This window comes from Elephantulus edwardii, unplaced genomic scaffold (genome assembly GCF_000299155.1).
Source record: "Elephantulus edwardii isolate Elephantulus edwardi_28Jun2011 unplaced genomic scaffold, EleEdw1.0 scaffold00069, whole genome shotgun sequence".
Classification (NCBI taxonomy): Eukaryota; Metazoa; Chordata; class Mammalia; order Macroscelidea; family Macroscelididae; genus Elephantulus; species Elephantulus edwardii.
Window position 1 is genome coordinate 7,385,300 of NW_006399819.1, and position 7,229 is coordinate 7,392,528.

A 7,229-nucleotide genomic window follows, 5' to 3' on the forward strand; every position below is an offset into this window, starting at 1 on the left:
AAGAACTGTTTAAAAGGGACATATGAATGGGTATTCTTGTCATTACAAGAAGTTTGGAGTGAAGGCTGCACAGTGGAGTGGACTTGGGGAGAGGGATTGCATAGTAATAAAACAATTTTTCTTTTTCTTTTCAAGAAGAAGAGTGAATTGGGGGAAGGCAGTGGGCAGGGAGAAAAGTGCAACAATGAATGACTGGAAACCATGTCTCTGTAAACTTTGCCATATCTTTTCAAGCTGCTGTTTGAAATCGTCTATTTGTCTGTCCTACCTCAGCACCCCTTCCTCTTGTTTTGGATTCTTTTCATTCCAATGCAAGCTTCAAATTCTTCTGACTTGAATTTTGGTCTTTTCCTTTTTCTTTCCTTCCTCATCTTTGTAATGATCTTTTGTTTTCTTCCTGAATGATGACTTTGATGTCATTTTACAGCTTGTCTGGTTTTTGGTCATTGTTGTTGCTAGGTAGCATTGAGTTGAGTAATGCCACATAATACCTCTTCAATTTGTCATTTCTGGCATAGTATATCATGTGGTTGTCTGATTCAAAATGTCCAAAAGTCCCATCAACAAACGAATGGATATAGAAGCTCTGATATATTCACACAATGGAATACTACACAGCATTGAAAAACAAGAAACTCATGAAATATTATGAAAAATGGATGACCCTGGAGGACATTATGCTGAGTGAAATATTTCAGTCACAAAAGGATAATTATTGCATAAAGCCAATGTTGTAAAACATGATTGACGTCAGGGTTGAGGGAAGACAGAAAAGGAGTGGAGGAATGATGTATATTGCATTGAAACAGATGAGGGAGAGAACTGTTTTAAAAGGAACATGTGGATGGATATTCTTGTCATTGTAGAAGTCCAGAGTGAAGGCTGCATAGTGGCGTGGACTTGGGGTGGGGGAAGTGATTGCATAAAAATGAAAGAGCTTTTATTTTTCTTTTCAAGGAGAAGAGTGAATTGAGGGGTAGGAGGTCTGTAGGGAGAAAAGTGTAACAATGAATGACTGGAAACCCCAAGTCTTTGTAAACTTTCATTAAAATGAATTTTTAAAAAAACACACAAAAAACAAGTCTAACTAGGGGGGAAAAGTCCCAAACTAGTTCCTCTCAACTTATTAAAACCTAAGAAGTCGATCATTTTGTTTTATTTCATTTTTTACTCCTATTTTTTTTATACATCCATGCTTCACACATTTCAAGTTCCAATTATTATTGGATGTTTGCAGCTGTTTGTCCTTATTTCGACTCTTACCACAACAATAAAAGAAGTTCCTTTACTGTGAGAACGCTTATTCCATTTACATCATTACAGTATAATTTGGGAAGGCAGCTCTTCTCCACTCTCATTCTGAATGCCTTCCAACATGAGAGGTTCATCTTCCGGCACTATATCCAGCAATGTTCTTTTTTGCCCACCACTTGTGTGTCAGTTTGCCATACCATGTTGGTTTGCCTGTTGCTTTAATGTTGAATATTATGCTACCAATATTTCGAATGCCAGCAGGGTCACCCATCGTCGGTAAGTTTCGGCAGAGCTTCCAAACTGAGACAGGAATACACTGGCCTCCCACATCTGAAATGAGGCCTTCCAAAACTCTATGGAATGCAGGAAGGCAGGAAGGAAGGAAGGAAGGATGCATTCGTTGGGAGGAAGATCAATTCTGTGATGTACTCAAGAATATTTAATAAAATTATATTCTTTCTTATATAAAATTAGATTGGATATAAGGCTTCTAGATCTAGTACAGTTGTTACATGAAGTTATAAATAACTGAGATACTTTTTTGTGTGTTGCTCCACATTTTTTTACTTATTATGATATACTCTGCCTACCGGAACTACAAATACCAAGTTTACATTAGAGCCAAAACCCAGGAGAAAGGAATGGCACAGTGTATTTTCTCATTTTAAAGACATCTTTAAAACATACCAAGACAGTTTTTACTATATCCTGTTCACCAAAATGAGTGGTGTGCCCACTCCTAACCAAAGAGATGTTAAGATTCCCATTTAAGTTGTCATGCTGTTACCATTGTTAGGAGCAGTTGAGTTGACTCCAACTCATAGTATGCCAATGGAACAGAACTCGGCCCAACTGGGAACTATTCTTATAATCTCTACAGTGCCTAATTTCATTTTTATGGTTATTAAATCAATCCATCTTGTTGAAAGTCTTCTTTATATCTGATATATCTTTATGTTTTCAAATTTGTTATCTCTCTCTATAGACTATTTCTGATAGCATGTCCCAAAGTATATGATATGAGACAGTTTTTCCTTGTTTCTAAGAAGTGTTTTGAATAAGTTTCTTCCAGATAGATCTGTTTGGTTTTTTAATAGTTAATAAGATAATAAAAAGAGTTTGCCAATACCGCAATTTAAAGTCCCTTTTCTTCTCAAAATTATGTTACTATGTAACTTTTACTATTATATGAACTACTTGAAATATTATGGTTTGAGTTAGATGCACTTTAGTCTTTAAAGTGACATACTTAATCATTAGCACTTTCAAGATGTCCTTGACATCATATTTGCTCAACATAATAAGTCATTTGATTTCTTGACTGTAACTGTCAAGGATATTGACTGTCACTCCAAGTCAAATGAAATCCTTGGCAACTTCAAACCTTTTTTTCATCTGTTATGATGTGGTTTCTTGGTCCACTGGTAAAAATTATTGTTAAGATGCAATCCATATTGAAGACTATACTCTTTGAATTTCATCAATAAATATTTCAAGTCTGTTTTCTGTGAGCAAAGTTGTATTATATGCATAACATAGTTATTGATGAATCTTTCAGCAATCTTGATGCTACATTCTTATTCATATAATCCAGCTTCTAGCTTTATTCACTCAGCATACAGATAAAATTAGTAAGGAAAGTGTTATACACAGTTTCATTGTTTTAAACTATGAATAGCCACTAATTCTGTTCAAATTACTTCTTCCTAATTGATGTACAGTTTCTGCATGAACATAATTAGCGTTTTCAATCACTCATATGCAAGTTCAAACTCAAGATGAATAAAATGAAAACAAGACTATGGGGGAAAAATAAAACTTTTAATATATCCCACCTGAATATAGAAAACCATCTCAAGAATAAATTTTCTGTATTGTACACTAACATTAAAAGGTAAGAAAGGTGGTGGGGTGAAATCAAGAAGAGCATAAATGAAGAGCATAAAAGGTTGTTTAAAAAGACAAGAAATAAGGAAAAGAAAAAAAATATGTCAGGAGAGACTCAGAATGTTACTTTTTAACATAGAAAAACCAAAATGAAAAGGTGGGGGAGCACACAAAAGATGAAATAAGACAACTAAACACAAGGTTTAAAAGTTCAAGAAGACCAAGCCAAGTGCTACGGTAAAATGAAAATGACCCGGAGAAAGAAAATAGAAAAGAAGAGCACATTAAGTACTTTTAAAGCTGAAAGGAGTGAAGATGTAAGCTTCAGGTTGCAACATTTAAGAATTCTGTGGCTACAATGCTGAATTACATTAGAAGCATCAAAGAAGATAGAAGGAATACAGAGCCAGGGTTCCAAAAAGTTAATGCTCAATCATTTTAAAAGATAGCATATGATAAACATATATGTACATTCATGCTCATTGTAATATTGCTAATAGTAGCAAAGAAATGGAAATAATCCACATGTCTATCAAAGCAGCTGTAGTACAGGATACAATGATATGCAACATTAGAAGATAACAAAGAATTTATGATAAACACTCCATAATATAGATGTACCTTGTTATTGTATTCTGCCAAGCTGAACTGACTCATATTTGACCCTCCAGTGTGTTTTCAGAGGCTACAACTCACATAAGAGGAGATTTTCCAACCATCTCCCATGGAGCAGCTGGTGGGTTTGAGCCATGTGCCTTTGGGATTGCAGCTCTTTTTCAGGACATTATATTAAGTAGCTTGTTGTTCATTAAGTTAGAAGTGACCCCAACCTGACTTTTTTACCCGATTTTTAGAGGCAGTAAATGAAATCATTCTGTTGTAAAAATATAAGCACTATATAAGGCTATGGTTATAAAAACCTACAGACAGGTTTAAACATAGAATAATTCTTGAATGGTTACCCAGCTTGAGAAGGGAGGATTGTTGTTATTGTTGTAAATCATCAAATGGAAATTGAATTATAGTTGGCCATCCACTAGGTTTTCAGAGGCAGTAAAATGAGCTTGAGGAGATTGTTCATCTTTCTCCCAGAGAAAAACGAGTGGTTTCAGACTGTATCCCTTTGCAGTGGCAGTGCAATTCTTTATCAGTTGTTGCTGTTGTTGTTATGTGTCATTGAGTCACCTGTAACTCATAGAGACCGTATGTACAATAGCTCTGAGCTGTGCTCTAAACTGAGCCAGTCTCACTGTCTCCAACAAACCTATCTCCGTTACTAAAACGAAAGTGTCAATCCACTTCATCTTGGGTGTTTCTCCCTGAACTGTCCCTTCATCCTTCCAAGCATGATATTCTTCTCTATGGATGGTACCTCCTGGCAACATTCCCAAAGAATATAAAACAGAGCTTCAATGTACTTCCTCCAAGAAGCAGCCTGAAAACAAATATCATCCTTCCTTGGATAAACTTCTTTGTTCTCTTGACAGCTTGTGGTTCAATACTCTTCTCTAGCACCACAACTCAAAAGCATCAATTATTCTTTCATAATTTTTGGTCATTGGCCAGCTCTCTGATGCATATAGTAAGTAATTACATAGATCATAGACTGGATCAGGTACACCATAGGTTCCAGACTGACAGTGTTGCTCTTTAGCACTTTGGAGAGGTCCCCGACAGTAGCGTTCCCAAGAGTAATTTGTCTTTTGTTTTCTTGACTGCTAATGCCAACAGTGTTGACTGTGGATCTGTACAAGCTGAAATTGCTAACAACTTCAAACTCTTTCCTATGTATCAGGGTGCTGTCAATTGGCTCAGTGGTGAGAATCTTTGTCTCCTTGATGTTGAGCTTCAAGCCATATTGAAGACTAAAGTCCTTAATCTTCTGTAGGAAATGCTGTAGGCCTTCCTCCATTTCAGCAAGCAAGGCTGTGTCATCTGCATAATGCAGGTTGTTTGTTTGTCTGTTTTTTTAATAGATTTTATTTTAATAATTTTAATGAACATTTACAGAGATTTTGGATTTCCATTCATTCATTGTTGCACTTTTCTCCATGCCCAGCCCCCCCACCCCAGTTCGCTCCTTCATTTGAAAAGTAAAAGAAAAATTCTTTCTTTGCTATACAATCTCCCCGCACCCCTCCCACCGCCCCAAGTACACTCCACTATGCAACCTTAATTGTGGACTCTTGTGATAACCATAATACCCAATCATATATCGCTTTTAAATTATTCTTTCCCTCATCTGTTTCCATGCAGTATACACAATTTATCCAGTTTTTCTCAGTCTTACCCCCACCCTGATACGGTCCCACTTTACAGCAGTGGTACCATGCAGTATTTGTCCTTTTGTGACTGAGATATTTCACTCAGCATAATGTCCTCCAGGGTTACCCATTTTGAATAATATTGCCTAAGCTCCTTGTTTTTCAATGCAGTGTGGTACTCAGGCGCCCATCAACAAACGAATGGATAGAGAAGCTGTGGTATATTCACACAATGGAATACTATGTTGTCTGTTTGTTTTTCAACTTAATGAAAGTTTACAGAGTTTGTTGATGAGTCTCCCTCCAGTCCTGATGCCATAGTCCTCTTCATAAAGTCCAATCTCTTGAATGATATGTCTGACATATAGAATGAAAAGTAGAATATGAATAAAATGTACACATTAAGATGAATTATGGGAAAGGTAATACTCATTAAGAAAAAGATCTGCACAATATATCTAAAGAAAGGTAAAACATCAAGAACTATAGAAGGGTTAATATAAATCAGAATTACAGGGCAGAAGTTGGAAAAATGTTGAAGATTATGTAATGACTATTATAGAACAAAATGTGTAGGGATAGTTGTATTAAAATGTGTGAATCTTTACTCAAAATATATTAAAAACCAACACTAGTTAACTATAGGAATAAGTTTAAGTGGGACTAAAAGAATTACTAAAAACTAAAATTTCGCCCACTGCTATGACCATGGGAGCAGAACAGCGGGCATGGCGCCCCGATGTCCCAGTGGGAGTGGTGGTGTCCCAAGCATCCTCGTTGTGTCCTCTTGGGGAAGAGGAAAGGCTCTTTTGGAGCCTGCAGTTTCCAACTTCCTGGAGGTCTTTTGGAATTCGGTGAAAGCTGGGAAGAATGTGCTCAAAGAGAAACCTTGGAAAAAGCAGCTCTTCACCTTAAAAATGTTCGCTTTGCCTCAGTAGTGAATTCTTTCATTGAGAAAGAAAATTCCCATTATGTTACTATATTAATGAAAGTTGAAGTGGACTTGACTTATGATTCAGAGCCAACGAATGTGGAGCCTGAAAAAAATGAAGGTTGGGAGTGGGTTCCATGGGAAGAATTCCCTCCCCAGCTTTTCTGGACACTCTGTTGCTTAAAGAAACAAGTCTATGATCCTTTTAAAGAAGACTTGAACCATCTGGTGGGATACAAAGGCAATCATCTCTAGGGAACCAAGAGAATTCATTGGGTTTTTTGAAAGGCAAACTAAGATCTAACCAGAGAATTAATATGACTTACTATCCCATTTCTTCATTTTATCTAAAAAGTTCCATTTTGTTCCTATTTTATTTGCAATTTCTTAAACTTGGTCACTTTTTCAGGGAGTAATTTTTGAGGCTGATGTCATCGATTTGTATTTCAGCCAGTGCCTATGTATTAAATAGTGATATTATGTGTTTCCCAGATCTCCAAGATCTGTACTGTGCAGTCTGCCATTACTGGTTTGCATGGACTAGTTATGTTGTTGTTAAGTGCCGTTGAGTTGCAGGCAATTCATAGTGACCCTATGAAGGAGAGTCCTCTATGCTTGACTAGACACTTGACGCTTGGACTAGAGTGCAATAAAATTTGTCTTTAACATTTCATTCCAACTACAGTTCTAATTCAGCTATAACAAGATCATTGTGGAATTTATGTTTATTGGTTTTCTTCTTCTCTTTCATTTAAAAATATTTTCTTAGTAGTTATTTGGTGGCCATCCTTCCAAACACTAGAGAAAAGGTTTCTGATTGATTGTTTAAACCATGAGAAGTCGGGTGCTGTTACAAATAAAGCTGCTATCAAAATTGAAAAAAAAAAACACAC

At 36.3% G+C, this 7,229-nt stretch overlaps 1 pseudogene; it reads left to right on the forward strand.

The window, feature by feature from the left end:
- The first annotated feature begins 6,107 nt into the window (after positions 1–6,107).
- Positions 6,108–6,591, forward strand: LOC102852369 (annotated as a pseudogene).
- Positions 6,592–7,229: the final 638 nt, after the last annotated feature.